This window comes from Cryptomeria japonica, chromosome 11 (assembly GCF_030272615.1).
Source record: "Cryptomeria japonica chromosome 11, Sugi_1.0, whole genome shotgun sequence".
In the NCBI taxonomy this organism is placed as follows: Eukaryota; Viridiplantae; Streptophyta; class Pinopsida; order Cupressales; family Cupressaceae; genus Cryptomeria; species Cryptomeria japonica.
In genome coordinates this window covers 320,573,173-320,599,811 of record NC_081415.1, presented here as the reverse complement: position 1 = coordinate 320,599,811, position 26,639 = coordinate 320,573,173, and positions in this window count along the sequence as shown.

The following is a 26,639-nucleotide window of genomic DNA, read 5'->3' as shown; positions in this document are numbered from 1 at the left end:
CATAGATTTTGTGTATATTACATATCTCTTGTAATTGTAATTAATGATAATTCAATTCCAAAATAGATGTATGTCATAACACAAAAAAGAACAAAAGCAATTACAAGCAACTGAATATGAAAATTCAACCATTGCACTTATTGGAATGTGCTTTTAGTAAGCTTCCTCAACAGGGTGAGAGCAATATGAGATGCCTCTTGTTTAAATAAAATTTACATGCAAATTATGTAAAATTGCATAAAGAAAGTTTCCTCTATTTTTAAAACAAAAAATCATTTGTTTATATGTTTTTTTTTCTTTGTCTTAATATGTTGCATTTTTGTAATCTAAATGCTTTATCCTCATCTTGCTTGAATTTATTAGTTTTTCATATTCGAGAAAGAAATATTATGTTTTGTAAAGTAGAGGTGCAAGATTATTATTTATAAATTTAAGAAATATATGTTTATCACGAATAACATTAGTTTACAAATTAAGATGTTATCCATGAATTATTAAAAAAATGTTTAATTTACTACTACAACCAAAGAAAAGTTTCTTAATTGATACTAAAAAAATCTTCAAGATAATCTTGTTAAAAAATTTAGAACTTACAAAATATGTATACTTTATCTTTTAAAAATTCTTTTATTGATACTTAAAAAAATTTCAAGATAATCTTGCTAAAAATTTTGAAAATTAAAAAAATCTATATTCTATCTTTTTAAAATTAAAATATTTGTAAAAATTATTTTACAATTTAAAAATAAAAAATTTAATTTAAAATAAATAGATAACTAAAATTAATGATTTTCTAATATTGATAACTAGTGTAAAGTAATTATTTTAATATGATCAAATATTTATAATTTAATAATTAAAAATTTAATTTAAAATAAATAGATGACTAATTTTTTTACTTAAGAAATATCATAAATTTATTTGCAAGACCTATAAAACTAAAAATTGTTCTCAAATTATATGATTTTTTAAAAATAATTAGAAGATAATAATCTTAAATTTAAGAAAATCTCAAGAATATAAAGGGCAAAATAATGTTGGAAATCTTGTAAACGTTTTGAAATTTTTGCTATTTTTTTACATATTGTTTAAACTATAAAATTTAATTGTGTAATCTTATGTTCAATTCATTTTACAATCAGTTTTAAGACACAAACCAATGTACCAAGAAAAATACAACTTGCATTTGTAAAGCTCAAAATATAAAACTTGAATTATAATTCAAGTAAGACCATTGAGGGTGAAAGTTGATATTGGAAATGCATTTCTAAATTTTGTACATCTAAGCTGAAAATTATGTTAACAAGGAAAACTCAAAAACTTAATATTTTTTATTGAAGTATGCTATTCCATATAAAATTGAAAGTGGTATCCATCTCAAATAGTCACAAAATGAAACTGAAAAGACATGAGTACTATTACTTGGATGACTGTTGCCCAAAAACTCAAGAGGTTAAGCACTACTGACAATGTGTGTTTAGATGTTTTGTCTCTATAAACTACACACTAAAATATATGGCAGTTAGAAAATTGTATATCACAAATTTATATGCAAATCATAGATTCAATTTTGAGAATAATTGTAAAGAAAATGCAACAAAAGTAAGAGTATAGTTTTTATTTACCTTTGCATTCACCCAAATTTTCAAGACACCATATAACCACACACTACATCCATGTCTAAATATTGGATTTGTATTTTGAAAAAATAAAATTGCCTTGGATCTTCGGCTTTCAAACCAAAACAACTTTTCATTAAAAATTTAAATTTTTTAATAATAATAAAGAAAATTAATTTTTTTTTTCGCTTTGAAAACAAAAAAAGTTTACATTTAAAACTTATAAAATTTGATAATAATAATAAAGGGAAAAAAATGCTTTGAAAACAAAAAAACTTTACATTTAGAAATTATATAATCTAATAATAATAAAAGGAATTAGATTTTTTTTAATTTAAAACTTATAATTTATTTATTTATTTTTTTGAAAAAAGAGGGTAAAAATTTATTGAATCAGAAATAGTAGTACAAGAGAAAAGGCCAACCGGCCCAACAAAAAATCCCAACTAGAAAAACAACCAATTAAGACCCAAAAAGGGCCAAACTAACTCACCATATCCTCCATAACAACTTTCTCAAAGGATTGAGCACAATCTGGAAGCAATTAGCCCACCTCTTGAACATTCCACTTGTCCAACCCCTCTGATGCCCATTTAGCCAAACAATCTGCCACCTTGTTCCTTTCACAAGGAACATAACAAAAGGAAACTGACTCCAAAAAATCCCTCAAATAAAGGATCTGTCTACCCACCATAGCCAAATGCCAATCAACATGTTCCATCCTCTTCTTATTCAACATATCTATAAAAATATGAGAATCGGATTCACAAATAATCTTATTCCAACCCAGAGAACCTCCTCTTGCAAGCGCATAAAGAAAAGCACACGCCTCCATAAAATTATTAGTTTGTTGTGCCTTATACATTAAAAAGAGGAAAATCACATTGCCAAAACTATTTCTACCCACACCTCCAATCCCTACATGTCCAAGATTTCCTTGAGAAGAACCATCAATATTGATCTTAAGAACCCCTTTGCGGTGGAGGGGAGCACTTACCATCGTGTTGAGCCTTCTTTTAGCATGTTGACGCATCACTAGTTGACTCCTCCTAAAAAAGGATCTTTAATATGCTCACTGAAGATATTTAGATTCTGAACAATATGCATATCACTAGGATCAACAACAGAAAGATTAATATTTGCCGTCAAAGTTTCCTGAATCATACTAATAATTCCCAGCCACACTTGCTAAACCAACATCTACATAGCCTAAAAAATCATGTGATTCCTTTCCAACCATGGCCGCCAAATAATAAAAGGGGTCTTTGCAACATGAATAAAAGGGGTCTTTGCAGGGGGTCTTTTAAGACTATTCCAGAACTCAACTAGAGAATTAGCATGAACACAAGTGTGTCTCCAAGCACCCCACCAAAGATGCAAAATTTTCCTAGTGAAAGGGCATGGAAAAAAGACATGAGAAATAAGTTCATCATCATTGTAACACAAAACACAAATAGAAGGGCCCTCAAATCCTCTTTTTCATAGATTATCGAAGTAAGACATCTATTTTGCACAATAAGCCACAGGAAAAAGTTACACTTGAGCCAAGCCAATTTGCTCCATGCCTGTTTCCACCAAGGAACACTCATATTTCCATAGGTCAATCTATCCAACTTAGAGTATCCTAAAGACACCAAAAATCCTCCCTTCGGATTAGGGCCCAAGCAAGAATATCAGTACCTCTCAGAGAGCTACACAATCTCCCCCCCCCCCCCCCCCCCGACAAAAAAAAAATCCGAGCAAGGTCATCCCTAGCTTCCACATCCTCCTAGAGGCCATTCATGTGGCTCTTTCCACCTAAAAACTTCCCCTTTCCCAGATTCAATATAATTTTAAAATCCTCCACTCTACTCTAACTATCTTTTAGAAAACAGTTGCATAGAGATTGCAAATGAGGAAACTGGGAAAGAATGGGAGAGAATTTATCCTAGGAATCATGCCAAAATAATGCTTCAACACCCTTGCTACCAATCCAAAAGAGTCCTTAGTTAATTATTTGTGCTCCCCTCTTAAGAGTACTCCAAATCATAGAGCCATTGCTTGTCAAATTGTAATGAGGAACATCCTTGCCAACAACTCCCCCAAGATACATGACATTAAGAATTTTGGCCCAGCCTTGTTTTGGTTGGTGCACCATATCCAGAAAAGCTTGGCAACCAGAGCATGACCATTCATGCTTTCTTGACGTAGACCAAGACCGCCATCTTATATTGACCCACAAATAAAATTCCAATTGACCAAGCTCCACTTTGAAGAGAGCAAATTACTTGTCCACATAACTTGCCTGAAGAGTGCATCAAATTCCTTAATAAAACTAGCTGGAGTAGTCAACACCAAGCATCTATAAATAGGGAGATCTTGAGAAATTAGTTGGAATAGTCAATTTCAAGCATCTATAAATTAAAAAATCATGAACCACCGACTTCAAGAGAGTCACTCTCCTAGCAGTTGAGAGCCATTTGAAAGTCCAATGACTAACCTTTCTATAGCACCAACTTTGAATCTCAGGATCTTGGCAATCCTAGCTTGAAAAATAATAAGGGTATTGAAAAAGAAGATAAAAGATTTATCTTTATTAATTTTTTGTCCTGAAGCAACCAAATAAACATCCAAGACCTTTCTAAATTTAGTAGCCTCATTAATTCTGGCAACACCCATCAAAGCAGTATCATCCACAAATTAAATATGGGAAGAAGGAGGAAGACCATAACCCTAATCCCAACCTTGAATCAATCCTTGTCTCACATGAGATGATAAATCTTCCCAAACCTTTTGCCATTAAGATAAACAAATAAGGAGAGAGGGGGTTGCCTTATCAAAGTCCTCTAGAGGCACCAAAGTGCTCAGTGGGCTCACCATTAATCAAAACTGAAAAAGAGGGGGAAGTGATACAACTCATAACCCAATTAATCCATTCGTTGTCAAAGCCAAAGTTAGCAATGACTTTTTGAAGGAAATTCCTTTTTACTTGATCATACGCTTTCGCCATGTCCAATTTTATAAACATAACCTTCTCCTTAGAAATATCCATAGAATGAATGGCTTTAGCTTCTATGATAATCCCATCAATAATTTGTCTCTTAGCAACAAAATTACCTTTTTCCTTGGTGATAAGATTATTGAGCCATGGTTGAAGCCTTTCAACAATCAGCTTTGTGATGATTTTATAGCACACACAATACATAAAGTTATAGGACAAAAGGAACTAAAAGAACAAGCTCCTTCCATTTTTGGGATAAGAGCAAGAAAATTAGTGTTCATAGGCTTTAGCATTTGCTTATTCATGAAGGACTCCTGCACCACCTCCAAGAGATCAAGCTTAATCGCATCCCAAAACTCTTGATAAAACTCTATAGGAAACTCATTTGGACCTGAAGCCTTACCTTTCTTCATCTTGAACACAACATCCTCAATTTTAGATGAGGATATAGGTCTGAGAAGATCTTCATTCATTTCATTAGAGACAATGGAGGGAATACAATCAAGCCCAAGACCTTCTACACTGGCAGGGGGAGAATCTTCAACAAACAAAGAAACAAAGCATCAAACCACCTCCTGAGAGAACTCCCTAAAGGAGGAGAGATGGACTCCTTTTGAGGAAATATGAGAAGTGATCGAGTTTCCACACCTTCTATCCTTCACAAAATTATGAAAGAACTTTGTGTTTCTATCACCTTCCTAGAGCTAGTCAACATGTGACTTTTTCTTCCAAAAGATCTCTTCTTGAAGCTCCCATTCCTTTATCTCTTTCACTGCCATAGAGTTTGTGCTAAACAAAGCCTCTAACAAGCCATGCTATTTAATTTGATGGGTAATAGCATCTACCCAAGCTTGAGTTTCCTCCTTTTCCTAAAATATATTACCAAAACACTTCCTATTCCACCTTTTAAACTTATATTTGACAATTTGCAATTGCTTGAAAAAGGAGTACATTGCAATACCATAAGAAAGTTTCCCCTTCCTCCACCAACCAAACAAAATGTCATGAAGAGATGATTCTATAAGACATATGAGCTAAAATTTAAAGGAAGGTATCTTTGAGACTTTGAAAAGAGTAACATTGAATTTGATTAGCCAATGGTTGGAGCCTCTCCAATACATAATTTCTAAACTAGTCATCCAATTATCACCCATCCAATAGTAGGAGACCAAAAACCTGTCTAATCTCTCAGCAATTGCCTCTACTCTACATCTTCTATTATTCCAAGTGAACATTCCATTGGAGGTTTTAGCATCCACAACCTTCAAGAACTCAATATTGTCCCTCAAAAGACCTGCAAAGGGGTCAAGCCTAATATTACCTCCTCTTTTATCATCCAAACATAAAAATGCATTAAAATTTTCTGCCATGATCTAAGGAAAAAGGGGAGCCAGAGGCCACACATATTTTATATCATACTAAAGAAATTATTTTCCCATAAGATTAATTGGAGCATAAACATTTATGAAAGGAAGAGTTTCACTTGATTCACAACTTATAGCCACCATAGAGATACATGACCTACAAGAAAGCCACCAAAGTGGGAGAATCTTGTGTGGGTCCCAAAGGAAAGCAATACCACCTAGACTACCTAGAGTCCCTATGCACTGACATTGACATCGGATCTAAATCCCAGATGCCTTGTTCATCATACTACCAATAGATAATTTAGTTTCTTAAATAAAGAACACGTCAGGAGAATGAGAACCAGTTAACTCCGTAGTAGCTTTTTATCTGGGGATGCTACTCAATGCCCTTACATTGCATGAAAGGACAATCATCTCTAGGATGGAAATAAATTGGAATGAATGGTCTTCACAGAGCTAGACTCCATGAGTTTCTCACCAATTAACTTCACCTTTTTCTGATCTTTCTTCTTGCCTACCTTAGGAGGGTTTTCAGGAGAACCCTTTTTGAGAGCTTTTTGATGAATTCCTAAGATGGTTGGGGATCCTTTGCTTTTACCACCATCCTTGGGGCCTTTCTCCATATTAATTGCTGGACCAACCACCTCTAAATCACCCTGCACCCCTTTTCATCCACTAATCCCCTACTCACCAAAGGTTAGTAGGCAATTATTTTTATCCATCTTAGCAGCCAACCCTCTCTCCTATAAACTAGTGGGGGTAGTATTATCCTTTTCAAAATCCATGTGTCTTATCCCTAAAAGAACCTAGCCAACATGCACAACTATAATTGCTCCATCAAGTTGGTCCAGATCATCCAAAGAATCAAACCTATTGAACACCTCATTTGACTATCTATCTTTAAGAGTTCTTTCATGTCCTCTTCCCTTATTGTGGGTTTTAACCGGGATGAAGCCCTGCTTATCCTCCATCACAGGAGCCTTCCCTTTATCCTTTTTAGGTACTAAATGTGTTGACTCATTATTACAATTTCCTGTAGGGTTAGACTTGGGGCACATCCACTATGGATGCCCATATTCATGACAAATAAGACAACGAAATGGTAGAGTCTCATAAATAATTTGTTGAATCCATGAGCTTGACCCCAAACGAATTTCCATGTAATCAAGTAAAGGTTTATTTAGATCAATCTCAGCACAAACACGAGCATTTAAGTGATTACCTTTTTATCCATCATTTGTCATGAAGGGCCCACTAGCTTGCCAAGCTATGAAGCAACCAGGTTGAAAATATCATCCCTCCAAAATTCTAATGGGAACCATGAAAGTCTCACCTAGACAGGAACCTTCGACGAGAGCTCTTCAGTAGGTTTGAATCCAATATGGCATGCCTTGATGGAAAGGCCAACTTGATTGTAAAAATAAGGTCCCCCTTCGAACACCTTATTTCTATATGGCCTGCATGAGAAAACTATCAAGAAATAACTATTGGCAACTAACATCACCTTCATTTTCCCCTCCGGACACCATGTGCGACGAGCCCATGATTCCAAGAAGGGCAAAGATACTTGAATTCCCATAAGATTCCAAATCAAGGCATGATTAGATAGATAATTGATATCCTCCTCAACAGTTGTAGGTTGAATCACAAGAACAGGTCGGTTATCACTTCTTGCAAAGTAGCCATTAATCTTTGAAGGTCTAGAACCCCCGATTTGTGAAGAATTTTCTCCCATACTAGCACTATTTGCACCGAAAATGGGGTTTTCATATATATTTGGTGATGAACCACTACCATTCACCACCTTCTTTAAATGTAGACTTGGTCCCAGTAAAGGAACTTCATCCATGGTCATGCAAGGCCCACACCACAAATCCAACACAAAGAGTTATACCTCCAAGCCAAGGCTGCAACCACCTAAAAAAAATCATAGCAAAGGAAATGAAGAAAAAAGCGGGCAACACACTCCATCAATCCTCCACAGGGTGCATCACGCGACAACCTACGATCCCCTTAGCACCCACACACCAAACCCACCTCTGCAACAAGAAAAAGATCACCCCTACGCAACTCACCCATAGATGCCCCCAAAGCTCCCCTAAAATGCACAAAGAAAGGAAACAACATGCAGGCTAGGAAACCCTAGCCTGTGAGAATAGAAGCATGCAACCTCTCCATCCGCAACTCCAAAAATCGTCATTTAGAACATAAAATTTGATAATAATAAAGAAAATGCATTTTTTCTTTGAAAATAATTTTTTTTATCAATTATAAATTTGATAATAATTAAAGGGAATATTTTATTTTTCTTTGAAATTTTTTTTTAAAAAGTGCATTCAAAATTTATATAATCTATAAAATTTATTAATAAAATATGGCTTAGGCCTTGTACCGAGCAAAAAAATAAAAAAATAAAAAATTATATAATCTATTAATAAAAGAAATTAGATATTTTTTTGCATTTAAAACTTATAAAATATAATGATAAAAATAAAGGAAATGCATCTTCTTCTTTGGAAACAAAAAGAACTTTGCATCTAAAAATTATAAAACTAATAATAATAAAGGAAATTAAATATTTTTTTTTGGATTGACAGATTTGTTGATTCCCAAATACACGTCAAATTTAATGACTTTTGTTTTTTTATTTACGAAGTTTTTTACATTCGTATGTGAGTGTAATATGCCTCTCAATGTAATTAATTATGCAAACTTTTCAAAGTTAGCTAATTTGTTGATGATGAGAAATAATAACTGATTATTTATAAGTGTATGGGCTACTTTCCACTTTTTAAATATTAGCTAACTTTTCAAATGAATGAATAAATAAATAATTTAAGACATCCAAGAGACCATCAGTCTATGGCATTTGAGAATATTTTCATAATTTGGACAATTTTCCTAAATTAATAAAATAACATTAAATTACATTGACAACTTTAACTGATTTATCAACTTGGTAAAATAGCCAATGACATGAAAATATTTATCAATCCTTTGAAATATTTTAAAACTATATTAAGTGACTTATAAAATTAATCTTTCATACATTCAAGAATGCTTCATGCTTGATATATTTTTCATAGCTTCAATATCAATGATTTCTTGGTACCATAACGTATCGTTGATGCATAACTTTTTCAGACAAGCTTCAATAAAATTGGTGATGAAAATATTGATCTAATTTTCACCTTTCGTGATCAAATCCTAAGAGCTCAGAGGACTAAAATTTGATAACTTTTTAATCATAAATCCTTTTGCCATGAAAGTTTTCCAAGATGATTAGGATGCAATTGTGAGAAAACCCCCCCCCCCCCCCCCAAGAAAAAAAATAGCACTTCACTAGTTGCCAAAACCCAGATTTAATTATTTTTTAGAGCTTGGTCATGAAAGATAGAAGCTTTAAGAACTCAAAATCCATGAATTGGATTGACACAAAAATTGGCCACATTGTTTATAACCATATCATGATTAGTCCAATTAATCAATTTCGTAAACTAAGTCACAATTCTCAAGATACAATTGTTTTAGTATTTTATGTCAATATATTGTGCTATTCTTAAGACTAGAAAACAAAACTTGACTCATAGTGACCAAAAGACTTCAATGATGACATCATTTTGCAACTAGTTGGCTCTAGTATTTGACCAAGTAGAACACTTATGAGCATAATCTGGAAGTGCTTTGGATACACATTGGCGAAATTGACCCAGAAGTATGATTTTATGTATGTTTTTTTTGAAATTTTTTAGATGAGTTAAAAAATGAGGTAACAAGGTGTCAAATGATTCACCAAATAGATCTTTATCACTATGATTTATATTTCCTTCTGCCCATAGGATTGTCATGCCATTCCCTTCATTCTTGTGATTTCCATGGCTACTCTTCAAGGAAACCTACACCTCAGGCTATCACTCATCATTTTGATTGTGTAATTGTCATAGGATTATAAGCATTGGCTTTTTATTATTAATACCTGAATCAATCTTGTTGTCTATGTACCTTTTTATAAGGCTATCTTCTCTCATTGTATCTTGTCTCAAAAGAACACTTCACACATTTCCTAGTCCAAACCCTTTATGTAGCTATGTACCTTTCTATAAGGATGAGTTTTTTTGTATGCATCCATATTGTAGTAATACAAGGGCTCATTAAACTTTCATGGATCTTAGGGGATTTTCTTCCACCTAGCTGTGCATGGAGGAGCAAAATCTATATCTTGACATTGCTTTGGTATTTTGGGAGATCTTATTAGAAGGGTTTCGAGCATGTTTTCTCTCATATCACTATAGATAGATATGTGCAAATGAAATACATGAATTGCATTAGTTGGTCTTGATAGTTGATCAGTATGAGTACCGCTTCTTTGAGTTTAAGTAGTATGTGAGCATTGTTGATGATGAGGCCATGTTAATTTAAAATTTTATTTGAGGCCTAAACAATCAAATTAGTGGTGGTGTTTGAGTGTTTGAGACCAATGGTTCGGAGGTCGTTGTAGAGAAGGAAAGATTGATTAAGGAGAACTTGGCCTAGGGGTATGGAGTTCAGATAAGAGTTTAGATTGGGAGTGCAACTCCATTAGGATTAAGTGCTCAAGGCTCCAAGTCTCAGCCTATAGGATCTTCTAAAGACCCCTCTGTAACTCCTAGGTTAGGTCAATAATAGTAGTAGCAGATAGAGGTCGTCATATACCCCTTCTAGTAGATAGGTCTCAAGTGGTTTCCATTTGGTATAACATGATGGACAACATCTTAGAGACATACCCTATAGGTAGGAAACATAGAGTGGTCAACATAGTTCAAGTAGAGGCAACTACTATCAGTATTGTGCACCTACACTTAGCTCTAGACAAGGTAGAAGAGCATGTTTTACTTGTGTTCAACATGGTCACACAGTAGTATATTTCCCTCAAAGGTTAGCTATAGGGGCTAGTTAGAGATAGATAGCTTCAAAGCCTATAGTAGGAGATGCTAGGAGATCTCATTGAGTATTTTTTGTGGTTGATAACCATAAAGTTGAGAATCAAGGTACCATTGTTGAGTCATCAGGTGTGTTGAGTTGGATTCATACTTCCATTCTATTTGATTATTGTTCTTCAAATTGTTTTATTTCCCCATTCCTTTTGGAGCCTTGTGGCTTGTGGCAATAACACAGAGCGACAGTTGGTAGATGGAATTGGCTACTAGTGACAAGGTGTCTATGAATTCCCTAATTCTTGGTTGTGTGTTGGATTTGGGCACCTCACCACCATCATTGACCTATGTATTATACCTTTGGGGTCCTATGTTTTCATGAGTTTGATGAATGGATTGTTTTTCACCTACCTCGATTAGTTTGTCCTTGTCTTCATAGATGATATTTTTGTCTATTTGAGGACAATGGAGGAATATGAGGTCCTCTTGCGTTAGATTTTTGCAATGTCTTCATGACTGCCAACCTTTTTACAACTTCGTGAAGTGTGAGTTTTTCTAGACCAAGGTGAGATATTTAGGTCACATTACCTCTAGTGTGGGCATCTAAATAAATCCCTCAAATATTCGAGCTATTTTGAAATAGCCAACACCAATTAATATTTCTAAGGTTCATAGTTTCATGGGTTTGGTGAGGCATTACCATCACTTTGTGTGAGAATTCTTAAGTTTGTCTCATCTTATCACTTCTCTTTAGAGGAAGGAGAAGAAATTTGTTTGGTCAAAGAAGTATGATGCAGTGTTTAAATCTCTTAAGGAGCATTTGACTAGTGCACCTATATTGGTAGTACCAAATCTAGCAGTAGATTTTGTTTTTGCACAAATGCACCATTACAGGGTTCGGGGGCGATTCTCATGCAGGGGTGAGTGATTGCATATGAGTCTTGTAAGATCAAGGATCTTGAGTTGAACTACCCCATTCATGACTTGGAGTTAGCAACTGTATGCGGGGAAAGCGGGTCGATAGAACTCAATATGTGAAAAACAGAGCTCTATGGAGCGTTGCTCACACACCCACAGGACTTCTTGGTGCAAGCTATGGAGTAATGAAGTATCACTCAGCTTCCCAAGGTGGGTCCCATGGTTCTCTATCTTACATGGTCCCTCAAACCAACGTTTTTGCTCTCAGATCACTGAGCAAAATGGTTTAGGGATGGCAAATGCAAGAATGAGGGATGTTTTTGTTGGTTTTAATATGAGATGCATCCTAAACTATGCATGATTCTAGAAATGCAATAAACTAACTATAAGATGACAAGGTTAGTAAACAAACTATCCTAGCATACTATATTAGTTCAATTATTTAAACTAATGATAATAGAAATTATTCTAAACATGCATATTTAGACTAATTCCTAGTTAAAAGAGAGGCTAAAATGATGAGCATATATGAAATGAAAGCTTGAATGTATTTGAGCATAAGTATGATACTACAAACTTGGATTGATCTCCTTTAAAATGGAGGAATGAGAGCTCTATTTATAGCAAAAACAGGGCAATGGATGGTCAGGATTGAGAGAGTTGATCAAGGGTTGAGTTTGAAAGTTGGGGATCCATGTTTGCAATTTGCACCAATGAAATGGTGACAAGTGTCAACATAGGGTTGGGTTGAGAGAAGGGGTTGAAGGCATTAAATGCCTAAGAAGACCTTATGGTTATCTAGAGATAAGGGTTAAGCTTAAGTTAGGCTTACCCATTGGATTAAGAGTTAATCCAAGGATAAACCCTTGTGCAAATGATTAAGAGATAATCATGGTCAAAGCATTAAAGGCTTGATGAGACCCTTGGGTTGGATGAAGGTTAAGTTAGGCAAAAAGTCTCTAACCATGTAAGAGGGTTGAATTAACCATTAATGGTTTGGGAGACTTTGGGGATATTAAGTGGTTGAAGATTTGAAGCCTTTAATAGTTATCAAAGACTTTAAGGTTTTGAGAAGTGACCTCCCCTTGCTTAGGGATGTGATAAAGTTTAGAAGATGGGTTAGGCTAATTAGAAACGATTAGAAGAGTCTAGAAGAAATTAGTAAGGGGTTTAGGAAGCAAGTGGGAAATGTAGGAGAATGCAAGTGGATGGAGGGATAATAGGATCTAATTGAATTTAATGAATTTCATTCAATTTGGTTGCAATCAAATAAATTAGATTTATTTAATTTAGGATAACTATTTAATTAAATTTGAATTTAATTAAAAGTGGATAGGGGGGATTTAATTGAATAAAATGATTTATTCATTAAATGGGTATAGTGAATTTAATTTAAATAAATTGAGTAATTTACTTAATTAAATAGAGGAATGTGGATAATTTAATTAAATTGGATTTAATTAAATAGAGAAATGAACATAAAATATTCATTTAGGAATATGGTCATTTTTATACGTCTACATTTTGCCCCTCTTTGAAGTGACATGTGTGCACATGTTGATTCAAAGAAAATGATGTGTTATCGTGATTTATGATCAAATGGAATTTTTGTGTTGCTCTCATGGTTTGCAAGTTGTGCCCTAGATTTGATTTGATGCGTGATGCCCCCTCGGGAGATGAATCAATATTTTGAAATTTTTTTATTGGAATTGATGAATTGTGTGTGGTGTGTATGATTTTGTCCATATGAAATGTGGAAATTGATTCATCTCCCAATAATGTACATTGTGTAGGGTATAGGGGAGACCGCGACCACATTACATGTCCGGTTGGCTAACCCTAATTTCATTTTCCTCCTATAAAAGGGGAAAAGTGTTTTAATTTGATTCATTTGTGCATTGTTGACTTTGGAGAAAGAGAATTTGATCTAAAGACAAAATGCCTATTCCGTATTCCAGGCATCATTTTGAGCACGTTCGGAGGTACCGGAGACCTGCCGCATATGGACCACAAGTAAGTCAACACTTTTGACCCTTTTTTTATTTTTGATTTGGTCGTTTTTGGTGATTTTTTGGTGATTTTTGAAATTCGGTTTTAGCATTTTAGCGCGTCAAATTCGCAAAGTAGCGCATACGAAAATTTAGGTAGCGCATGAAGATGAATTTTAGGGTTGCGCCCGAAATAAAATAGCGTAGCACATAGAAAGTCTAGGTTAGCACAGGGAGTGAAAATAGCGCATGCCGAACGTAGGGTAGCGCGTCAGGTCAGCAGGGTAGCATGTAGGGTAGACCTAGCGCATGGGGGTCGCAGGGGTTCGCATGGCTAAGGGGTTTTAGTGCATAGGGTCGAACAGGTAGCGTCGGCGAGGTATAGGTTAGCGCACAGATAGGTTTTAGCGCATAGGACAGGTTGGGTGGCGCATGGGGGCAAAAGATTAGCGTGTAGAGTCAGTCTAGCGCATAGGGTAAATAGATTAGCGTGTAAGTAAAACAGCCTAGCGCATGGGGGGATTTTAGCGCAGTGAGAATCTGTTTTAGCACATGCGAAAAAAAATTTGCGAGATGAGTTGATTTGTGAAATTGTTGTGTTTTGTTGTCTTGGGTTTTATTGATTCGTCCAATATGAGTGTCGATATAACTTGTTTTGATTTGCGATATGTCAAGTTATGCATAGATATCAATGTGTTGTGTTGATCAAAGGATGATTTGTGTTTGCACTCTGTTTTAAGTTCAATGTGTGAAGCCTGATTTGTGTTACAAGCTGATATGGGTTGGAAACTTGAGTTGTTTTACAAGCTGATATGGGTGGGAAACTTGAATTGTTTTACAAGTTTATGTGATTTTGGAGACTTGAGTTGTGTTACAAGTTTTGATATGGTTTTTGATAACTTGAGTTGTTTTACAAGTTGATATGAAATGATAGGATTTTGAACTTGATGTAGATGAGCAAATTGTTTCATGTTGTTGATGTGTGTTAGATTGTGATATCTTTGTTTTGATGTGGAAACTGATATTGGATTTGTTTTGCTTGTTGACAGGAGCGATTGGGCATGGTTCAGTCACGGGAGCGATTTTTGAGGTCGTGGACATTGATACCGCGGTTGACTCAGGCCAACCTGGATATCATTGAGAGATGTGGGTTGACGTCCCTGTTGGATATGCCTCGGTTCACTGTGAACCGGGGGCTACTTACAACACTTGCAGAGAGGTGGCATAGTGACACAAACACCTTTCATTTTGCCACAGGTGAGATGATAGTCACACCAGAGGACTGTTACAGGATCCTGCGCATACCAGTAGTAGGTGCACTACTACCATATGAGCAGTCAGAGGAGGGTGGTACAGAGGCACTTCACTACATTTTTCATGATGAGACAGTCTATGGATTCGAGATCCCATGGCAGGAGTTTTTAGACCTGGATTATGCACCACTTCCATCAGTACTGGCAGGGTTTATCGGTGGATTCCTTTGTCCTGATCGCAGGTCAAAGGGATTCTCTATGGGATGGGGGTTGGTTTTAGAGGAGATGGTCACACAGGGCCGTAGGTTCGCATGGGGATCGGCTATGCTAGCCCATCTATACAGGGATTTGCATGAGGTGGTATACCTCGGTTACGGCAGTTTATCAGCTGGCGTGACGTTGTTACAGGTATGGTGCTGGGAGCACATTCCGGCTGCTAGACCATTAGCAGACAGAGATAGGCCCGTGGGATGTGCATATGCTTATGGATACAGGGGTCTAGTTGTCTAGCGGAAGCTGGGCAAACTAGAGCATTGGAGGAGAGTGCTGGATGATATCGATACGGTCACATGGCGACCATATACAAGGTGTGAGGTGTGGGCGGAGGATGGGCTAGAGATGCCCTATGTTTTTATGATGAGATACCTGATTGGGAGAACCCCATTTGTTATTGAGAGGTTTGTGGTGACCAGAGTTTTGAGACAGTTTGGTCGACAGTAGGGTATACCTCAGGGGGCTTGCTTATATGCACGGCGGAGGCAGGACGTATCAGATTGGGGCCCGACCATTGATAGCGCAGTGGCGGTGGAGGAGTTTGTTAGTTTGGCGGGTCAGATATGGGATTATGCCCCGGAGATTTTGGATGTGGGCATGACTGATGAATTCGCGAGATTGTTTGCTGCACGGGCGGTAGCCAGGATATCTGATCCCGAGGAGATGCGGCTGGCATTCGATGATGATGATGAGGAGGGAGAGGGAGATGATGAGGATGAGGATGATGGAGATGATGGAGGAGGTCGACGAGGGAGAGGAGTTAGAGGTAGGTGGGGAGATAGAGGGAGGAGAGGAGATAGAGGTGTGGAGAGAGCAGTTAGACAGGCGGTGATAGACAGGGGGAGAGGCGGATTAGCTATTGGAGCCGGTGGAGAGGGGAGGGTGGGGGAGGTGCTAGCTATAGTGGGGGGTACTGATGAGGTGAGGCGACCAGCGCAGAGGAGGAGGACGGATGTGCTCCCACCGCCAGCACCGAGGACAGGCAAAGTGAGAGGGGATGCCCCTGCACAGGTATCGCTACGGGTTTGGGTCCCTACCCATGTTGAGGATGCTCAGATTAGGACCTTGCAGGTGACTGTATAGCAGCTACAGGCACAGGTTTTGACATATCAGTGGCAGATTGCGCAGTTGACCACTGAGTGGGACACACAAAGAGAGTGGAGGGGTCGAGCGGAGGAGCTTGCAGCCAGTGTGCAGAGAGCAGCGGCGGGTGGTCTGATGAGAGACACCCTGAGAGAGCTATCATTGAGAGCTCAGGAGGCGGAGTACTACCGATGGCATTATGAGGCTGCGGTACCTAGGGACCATCGAGTACAGAGCTTCACACAGTCGAGATCCAGTCGATCTCGAGATACTGGGTCACGGTCCGAGAGCCGAGGTGTGATAGGGCCATCGAGACAGGACCCCCCTGGAGATCCAGGGGTGGGGACATCTGGAGCCAGACCATCTCCGTTAGGGGATAGCCATACTTGAGAGACGTGGTCTCTGTTGTATATTTTTTTTATCATTGTATTCTTTGTACTGGACACAGTGATGATATATTTTGTACAGTTTGATCATTTTTGGGATATATATATATATATATATATATATATATATATACGTCATCATTATCTTTGATCATGTGGTGTGTTATATGGATGGATGTGCTTATGTGTTCTTTTCATTATGTGATGATGATGCAATGCTTAAATATATGATATAATGTATGATGCAGGATGTATGCTATTAATCTGTTTGTGAGATGTATCTTGAAAATGAGATGTATGTTTTTATATGCTGTGAAATGTATCTTTGAGATGTATGATATGATATGTAACTAAGTGAAAAATGATATGCAACTATTAATTGTAAAATGATATGCAACTAATTGTAAAATGATATGCAACTATATTTTTGGAGCATCCTCATTCTGCATTTGCCATCCGATACAACCATATGTTATTTGCTTTCGAGATAAGTGTCATCATTGAGCATTGATTTGATTTTGGGATATGTTGAAAATTTATACAAGCATAATGGTATAATTGAACCATGATAACCTGAGAAAAATTTACATGATTTTTGATTTTGCAAGATAGCACAAGCGTCAAGGTATAATTGAACCAGGACGACCTGAGTGCGTATTGCGTATAAACAGACAAGATTAAATCATTTGTATGTGTGAAGTGGAATCATGCCTTCAGTGATATTCGATGTTTCATGTCTCGAGGCAAGTATTCATACAGTACAAGTGATCGCCTCCCAAATAGAAGACTAAGAAAATATTGGAAGTTCCCCATGATCTGTAGCTTTGAAGCATTTAGTGAGAAAAGGAAGAGAATCCAATAATTTAAAAAGTTCAAAATGCAAAAATAGTCAAGATTTGTATGCAATAATGCAACATTCAGTACTTCAGAAAATCATCCATCCTTGGTATTTCTGTGATGATTATTTTGTTTTGCTTTGCGATGAAGCGTAGTTTTGGTTGTTGGATGCCATGCTTATGTGTTTTGCAAATAGTTTTGATGTCTTGAATGCTCGCAAATTTTGACGATTTTAATGCCCCTAGCTGAGTGTGCCTCTTGATGTGAATATGTATAGTGATTTCCAAGCCATGGTGGAATGTGGTAAGAGTATATATATGGATAACCCAGGATAGTGACTACGCTAAGTATGTCCTGAATGGATATGTGCTAAGTGTCGAGCGATGGCCGATAGTGTTTGTACGGATAAAATGGTATGGAGATAGATAGAGGAGTCGTTCTTTCACAAGAGCGCATGTTTACCAGGTTTTCACCATTTGTTTTTATTGTACTTTGTGTTTTTGCTTTTTCTAGATTTTTTTAATTTTTTTGCTTGTTTTGGCTTTTTCCATACACTAGGCTACTTAAGTGTAGTACTTCTTCAGATGGATGTTGTTAGTTGGTTCGTCGAGCACATCTCCTTCTGAAGTTGTTAGCTGATAGGCCCCTGATCCATAAACTGATATGATGACATAGGGACCCAACCAGTTAGGTTCAAATTTCCCTTTTTTTTCTCGATCTTGCTGATTTCTTGGATTTTCTTTGAGGACTAGGTCACCAACTTTGAAGTTGTGAGGGATGACCTTGTGATTGTAGCTCCTGCACATGCATTGTTGATATGCTTTGAGATGAGTGTAAGCATGCCGACGTCTTTCATCTAATAGTTCAAGTTCTTGCAGTCGGTTAACTCGATACTCTTCATCTGGGATTAAACCTTTCAAAGAGACTCTGAGAGATGGGATTTCTACTTCCAGTGGTAAAATGGCTTCTGATCCATATACCAATGAGTATGGTGTTGCTCCTGTAGGTGTGCGGATGCTGGTTCTGTATGCCCAAAGTGCTGGATTAAGTTGTACATGCCAATCCTTGTTGGCATCATTCACTGTTTTCTTTAAGATCTTTAGTATTGTCTTGTTAGATGCTTCTGCTTGACCATTTCCCTGTGGGTAGTATGGTGTAGAGAACCGATGTTGGATTTTGAATTTTTCACATAGTTCTTGTACATCTTGGTTTTTGAAAGGTCGTCCATTATCTGTGATGATTGAACTTGGAATACCATATCTGCAAATTAGATAATTGAGGATAAAAGAGGCAATTTGTTTCCCAGTCACTGTGGTCATGGGAAGTGCTTCGATCTATTTGGTAAAGTATTATGTTGCTGTTATAATAAACTTGTGTCCATTTGAAGATGAAGGATGAATTTTGCCAACTAAGTCTAGTCCCCACTGACAAAAGGGCCAGGATGTTGTAAATGGCTGCAGTTCCTGTGCTAGTGCATGTATCAGATTGCCATAGATCTGGCATTTAGGACATTTCTTGGCGAAGTGGTATGAATCTTTCTCCATTGTAGGCCAGTAGTATCCCATTCTTAGAAGTTTTTTAGCAAGAGTAGTACCACTTGAATGTGTTCCACAAATACCCTCGTGAAGCTCGTGTAAAGCAGAATCAGAATCATTACGATCAAGACAACAAAGAAGAGTACCATCTAGACCTCGACGATACAAAGTATCAACGGTAAGGGTATAACGGGCAGCTTGCCAGATAAAATTACATTTCTGGTTACGGGATTGGTCAATGGGTAAGATATTGTTCTTGAGGTAGTCGTATATTGGTCCATATAACGGAGAATTTGAACTAGTTAAGGCATAGATAACATGGGATTCATAGTGGTCATAGGCTGGGGAGAACAGTTGCTCTACCAGGAACTTGTAACGACTCCGTTGCTCTGGAATTTGTAGTAATGAAATGATTGTAGCCATTGCATCGGCTGCTTTGTTGTTCAACCTTAGTATTTGCTCGAAGGTGATGTGCACAAAATACTATTTGAAGTCATCTACCATTCGTTTGTAAGGTAGTAGCTTGTCATCTTTTGTCTAATAGTCGTTGTTGATTTGATGGACGACGAGTTGTGAGTCTCCATAAACCTTTAACTCTGTGATTTTCCATTCTACGGCCATTTTGATGCCTATAACCAATACCTCATATTCAACCACATTATTTGTGCATGGAAACATAAGCCTATATGATCTTGGTATAGTGTGTCCTTCAGGAGTGATGAATAGAATACCAGCACCTGAACCATGTTGTGTATAGGATCCGTCAAAGTATAGGGTCCATTGTTTGGTAGAAAGAGCAAGAACGTCCCTGTCTGGAAATTCAATCTCCATGGTTTGTTTTCCTGGTAGCGGTGCTTCAGCCAGCTGATCTGCAATTGCTTGTCCTTTGATGGCTCATCTTTCTGTGTATTGAATGTTGAATTCACTGAGAATCATGACCCATTTAGCTAATCGACCTGTAAGAGCTACCTTGCTGAGTAGATATTTGAGAGGATCAATTTTTGCGACTAGCTTAATGGTGTGTGCTAGCATATAATGTCAGAACTTTTGAGATGCGAAGACCACTGTTAGGCAAGCCTTCTCAATGAATGTATAGTTGAGTTCATAGCCATTCAATGTCTACTGATGTAATATATGGCTCATTCCTTTCCTTGTTGATCTTCTTGTGCCAATAGTGCCCCCAGCGATATATCTGTTGTTGAGATATATAGGATAAGTGGCTTTCCTACGACTGGTGGTACTAGAACTGGTGGATTCATTAGGTACTATTTGATTTGATAGAAAGATTCTGCACACTTGGTCTCCCATCTGAATGGTGCATTTTTGTGTAGTAAATGGTTAAATGGTAGACTTTTATCTGCTAGCTGAGCGATGAACCGCCTGATTGATTGAAGTCATCCTTGTAGAGACCTGAGTTGACTGATATTCTTTGGTGGTGGCATTTCCATAATGGCTTGTACCTTTGCTGGATCTACTTCGATACCTTTAGCTTAGACTATGTAGCCTAGTAACTTGCCTGATGTAACCTCGAAGACAAACTTCTTAGGGTTGAGCCTGACTTGGAATTTCTCCAATCGATCAAAGATCTTTGTTAGGATGCTGAGATGTTCTGCTCGGGTGAAGGATTTAGCTAGTAAATCATCCACATAGTCTTCCATGAAGGTATGCATCATGTCATGGAATATCGTTGTCATTGCTCTTTGATAAGTGGCCCCTGCATTCTTTAAGCCAAAAGGAATAACATTCCAACAGTACGTTCCCCAAGGACAGGTGAACACGGTTTTATTTTGATCCTCTAGGGCTATTTTGATTTGATTATAGCCTGAGAAACTGTCCATTAGTGAGAGCATTGCATGGCCTGTTGTGAGATCTACAATTATGTCGATACTGGGCAGAGGAAAGTCTTTTTGGACAAACTTTGTTGACGTCTCTGAAGTCAATGCATATTCGGATACTACCATCTGGTTTTGATACTGGAACGATGTTGGAAATCCATTCTGCATAGTCAATGGGTCGGATGAATCCGACGTCTAATAATTTCTTTAGTTCAGTTTTAACCATGAGTGCCACCTATGGATTCATCTTTCGTAGCTTTTTCTTGACTGGTTTAACTCCTGAAGAGATGGACAAGTGATGCATGATCAAGTGTGGATCCACTCCGGGCATATCAGCATATGACCAAGCAAAGTTAATTTGCTATTCTCTAAAGAAAATGATGAATGTTGATCTTTCTTCCTCTGTCAGATATTCTGCAAGGTGTATGTTTTTGATTGCTTCTGTGGTACCAATGTTCATTGATTGAGTGGGCTCAATCAATATGGGTGATCACTCATGAAAGTGCTCAGGAAGAGTGTCAAGTCTCCCATCGTTAGGTGCCTTAAAAAGGTTTTTGCCCTCAGATGCGTCCTTTATTTTTACTTTTTTGTGATCTAGAGCTGCCATTGTTTGGTTTTCAGCATTAGATCTTTTACTTGGTTCATTTTTAAGACTAAGAGACTTGGCACTCCCTGGTTTGCAGACATCATTACTTTGTTCATTGGTAGAGCTTGTTTCTGGATTTACGGTACATAGGTAATGGATAATAGATTCATCATTTGTGAAAATTGGTATATCATGGATTTCAGGTTCATCCCAGTTGATGAGGTCAGGAAAGACAAGCGGTAAGGAATCATTAGGTGGATCAAGTTCTGCTACTGTAAGTGTTAGGACAAAGTTTTCATCATGATTGTTCTTGGTTTTAAATAAGTCCAGGATTTCCTCGAGGTCTTCGATGGTATTATCTTCCATATAGACTTGTTCATAATGTTTCTGTTCGCTTTCCTTGGCGTCATAGATATTTTGTGGTCCAAATTCAAGAGGTCTATCTTCTGCGTTAGGTTCTTCTTGAGAAAGGGATATGGAATCAGTATCATTAGGGATATCTATAGTAGCATTGGAGCAAGTACCCCATTCATATTCATTGGAATCAGTCTCTGAGGTATCATCCCAGTATCATCCCAGATTCTATCAGTGTTGTAAATAGGTATGTTGTATGGTGAAAACAAATCTTTGATGATGGATACCATTTTAATAGTTTTTGTTGATTCTGTGTCAGATCCTGCTTCTACTTTCTGTATTTGTTCATAGACTGTGCTTCCTCAGGGAGAAATAAAGGTATCCAGAGATGATTTTATTGGTTCTTGAAATAGTGGATTCTAAACATGAGCTACTGCTACAGACATGGCCCTTTTGTGGCTTAGAAGCTTTTCCTGATGTAACTTCTGATCTTGACGTTCCCGTGCCTTGCGGATTGTTTCTGCTGATTCAAAGAGTGCTTCCTGCTAGGATTCTTCTTTGTACTTCTTCTATACTTTCCATTGAGGTTTTGTAGTTAGGCGAGGTGGCTTTTTTAATAGGAAAGTGAGCTCACAACCCAATCCTGTTTTATCTCTATTGGGTCATGAAGGAAGATCAAGGGGTTCAGTGACTCCTTCTTTGCGTTTCCCAATAGGTCCTTTACCATCATATCCCATTTGCTGCATGATTAAGTATCCTTTTCCATATAGGTGTGTTGGTAGAACAATGTCCAAAGCAGCTGCTCTGTTATCTTCTTCCTCATCTTTGTATAACCAGCTAAGAATATCCTTGTCTTCTGATTCATGTGTTAGAGTGCCCAATTGGATGAAGGTACCATCAAATTTGGTGATGGGCTGAGTTACCAGATACGTTGATGTAGTAGGCAATCCATGAGATCTGGGTGATGTTGGCAGTTTGGCCAAACATAAGGGCTCCAAAGAGTATTCTCCCATGTCTTGGTCTTTGATTTGCATTTTCTTCTTGAAATCTCTAGATAAGGAGTTGGGCTTTGCTGTTTGTCGATCTGATGTTGAAGATCATTGCTTTTCTCTATTATGAGGAACTAAACTATCTTGGGCTATCCCCATTACCTTGCAATGTTGAAATGGATTGTGATCAGCAGATATGGAGATTTCTTGTCCGTCATAAGGAAATTTGACGCATTGGTTATATGTAGAAGGCACTGCTTGCATTTCATGTATCCAGGGTCGCCCTAACAAAATATTGTAGGTGAGATCTATGTCTAAGACCTGACACATAGTATCCTTTCGCACTGGTCCCACTTGAATAGGTAACATCGCGGTTCCTTTAGAGGACCTTTCCTCATCATCATATGCCTTTATGGTAATCTTCTTACAAGGATCATTAGACTCTTCTGAAAATCCTAATGCACGGATAATCTTTAAAGTACATATATTAAGTCCGGCTCCTCCATCTATTAAGACTCGTTTTACTCGGTGTTTGCAAACAATGACTTCGATATGGAGAGGAGTGTTATGCGGATGGCTCAAGGAAGTATTGTCATGCTTTGAGAAGGTGAGGTTATGAGGTCCAGTCATATGGGCGACCATGGCTTGAAATCTGTCTGTATCCAGATTTTGAGGTACATTGGTTTCCAATAATGCTTATTCCAATAGGTCTTTGTGCTTTGGTGATAGTTTCAGCAATTCTAGTATAGATATCTGAGCTGGAGTTTTGCATAGTTGGCTAACCAAGTCATATTGGATTTTTGGTGTAGTAGTTGCAGGTGACGTATGTCCTTTTAAGACATATTTCTGAGTTTGGGTTGTTACATTGATAGATTCATGATCACGCTGATCTCGGATGGTGATGACATTTACTTGATGATCTTCAGCTGATATGTGATTTATGGTGTTGTTGTAGATATGGTTGATACGAGCTTCGCGTGTATCGTTTGAGGTTGAAGCTCCATCTTTGTTATAATTTGGAAGAGGATTTTTAAAGGCTCCATGATCACCATTTGTTTTGAGACCATCTACTATTAAGTCACCTCAATCAATCATATCTTGCACCACATGTTTCAATCTCATGCAATCATTCGTCCGATGACCCTTGTTACGATGGTAATCACAATAGTGTGAATCATTCCACCAAGGTGGTTTGATTTGGGGTTCATAGTTGCTGATTGGAGGCAAAGAAAGAATCTTGTTTGCCAAAAGTTCTCTGAATGCTGATTCTAGTGATTGCCCCAATGGTGTGAAGATACGCTTTTGGAAATTGTTCGTGTTGTCTCGGGAATTGTTGTTAGGTCCTGGATTCATGTTTTTGCTTTGAGTATCATTGGTGTTGTTTGTGTTGAGATGTCCTTGATCAGTGTTTGGTGCATATGTGTTAGCATTTGGATTAGTACTTTTAGGATTTTTTGTAGCCTGAGAATTCCCGGATAATGCGAGCACTGGTTGCTTAGATTTTGGATCATGCGTTTCATTGTTGCCTTCGTTTTTGTTTCGAGTCTAGAATCGAGACTTGTCCAAGTTGTTGTTGTTTTGGTTATTGTAGTTTGATGAGTTTGTTCCTTCCTTGTAGAATTTGAGTGTTCCCCTTTTGACACATGCTTCCTCTACTTGAATGCCATTTTCAATCAATTTAGCGAAAGACGATATGCATTGAAGCTTTAGCCTGTAACTCATTTCACCATTCAAATTGTCAATGAAGATTTCCATTTTCTCCTTTTCAGGAATATCTCGAGGATATCTGGAGACCATACATCGCCAACATTGAAGGAATATCATGAATGTTTCATTGTTCTTTTGTTTGGTGTTGCAAACATCTAGCATGGTTATGGCATGTTGGATGTTATAGGAGTATTGAGTTATGAATTTGTTAACCAATTCATCAAATGATCTGACAGGTGGTGTAATTTTGGATAACCATTTCATTGTTTGCCCTCCCAAGCTTCTTGGGAATAACCTCATCAGATAGGTGTCATCATGAGCAAATTCAAGACTCATTGTGAAAAATTCTTGAACATGATCTCGAGGATCACTTTTCCCATCATATTTATCAAATTTGGGAACGTTTGAGTTTGGAGGAAAAGGCACCATGTTCAATCTTCTGTCAAATGGATAAGGACAGATTTCGTTTAAAGAGTACCGCATTGTTGTCCCTTGTTGCATGTCATGTATTTGTCATTGTAACATTTGCATTTGTTGAGTAAGAGCAGCCAAAGGTATATTGTCTTGTCGAGGGAAGAGTTCTTCCCTTGTATTGGTTCTCAGCTGAAAAGGTGTGTTAAATGGTATATTTTGCTCTGGAGTTTCTAGCTCGGGTATACGCATTTCTGGTATGCGTTGTTCTAGAATGTGTTGCTCAGGTATGTGTTGTTCAAAGTTACGAGTTTCTTCTTCTCTTTGTTGTTCTTGATATGCATATTGTCGAGATCCGTTTCTAAAGATGTTTGTGTCTAAATTTTCGGGAAGTTTAACGCCTTTACTTGTGAACATGAGCAGATATTTTTCTTTGTCATTTTCCATAAGCCTTTCTACAAGCTTTTGGAATGAAGGGTTTTCCTGACATTCCTGCAGAAGCACTTCAAAAATTTCAGTCTCTTCCAAGTGTGGAACTTCAAAAGGATTTGACAACCTTCGATTCATACTAGACTCTTCATGTGTCTTGCTTTGTTGGTTTCTTTGAGAGCGAGTGATAGGCATTTTAGTAAAAACTTTCAGTGATGAAGGGGACAAAATCCTTGTTGATATGTTGCTCAGAGGTGGGTGGTTTTGGTCGAGATGTGTTATAAGTGATACACTCGTCGGGTAAGAATGCTGGATTGATCTTTCCTCCGCGGTTTATGATTTGATTAAAAGCAGACTTTTGACAGTAGGCTCTTGTTTTTAAGGGTTCTTTGTCAAATTCGTTGGATTTGTTTTGGATATAACGTTTGACGTGATGAAGGAATACCTGATGAGATTTGAAGAGTTGACGATTGATGTATAAAAACCTATTTCTTTTGATGAACTTGGAAATTGTTTCTTCAACGTGATGTTACGATAAAGGTTCTTTCTTCTCAGAATATGGGGATTAATCATGCATGAGTGATCAATGGTTTCCTTTGATTTGTTTGGATTTAGTTGATCTTGTTTGAAAAATTTCAAATCTTACTCTATCAAAGTGAAGGCTTAGATGCCCCTTCACGACAAAGCATGTCAAATGATATGGATAAAAGCCTCCCAATATGGAGACTTAATTTGACAACTTGAAAATTTTAAACAAGTGTTTTTGAGATGAAATCCGTAAGATGGTAAAGGATTTTGTTGATACTGATGATGAGGTCTCTGGATTATGATAAGATAGATATGTTTTATCGTGCGATCAGTTTAGGATTTTTACAACGTTTGTTTTGACACAAGCTTAACTCAAGAAACAGTTTTTAACGGTTTGTTTTTGCCACTCTGCTTTGATGAGAAATGATGTTGATGGAAAAAGGCTTCTGAAAATGTTTTCAAAAATTTTAAAATTCCTCACTGTTTTGCCCCCTGCCTTTTTGATTTTGGTCACGCGCTAAAACAGAGACAGGATGCGCTACCCAATTTACTTCACGCGCTAAAATAAGGACCACACGCGCTAGGCTGCCCCCAGACACACACTAAAGTTTTGACTATTCAAAAATTGTTTTCTATATGTTTAAAAAG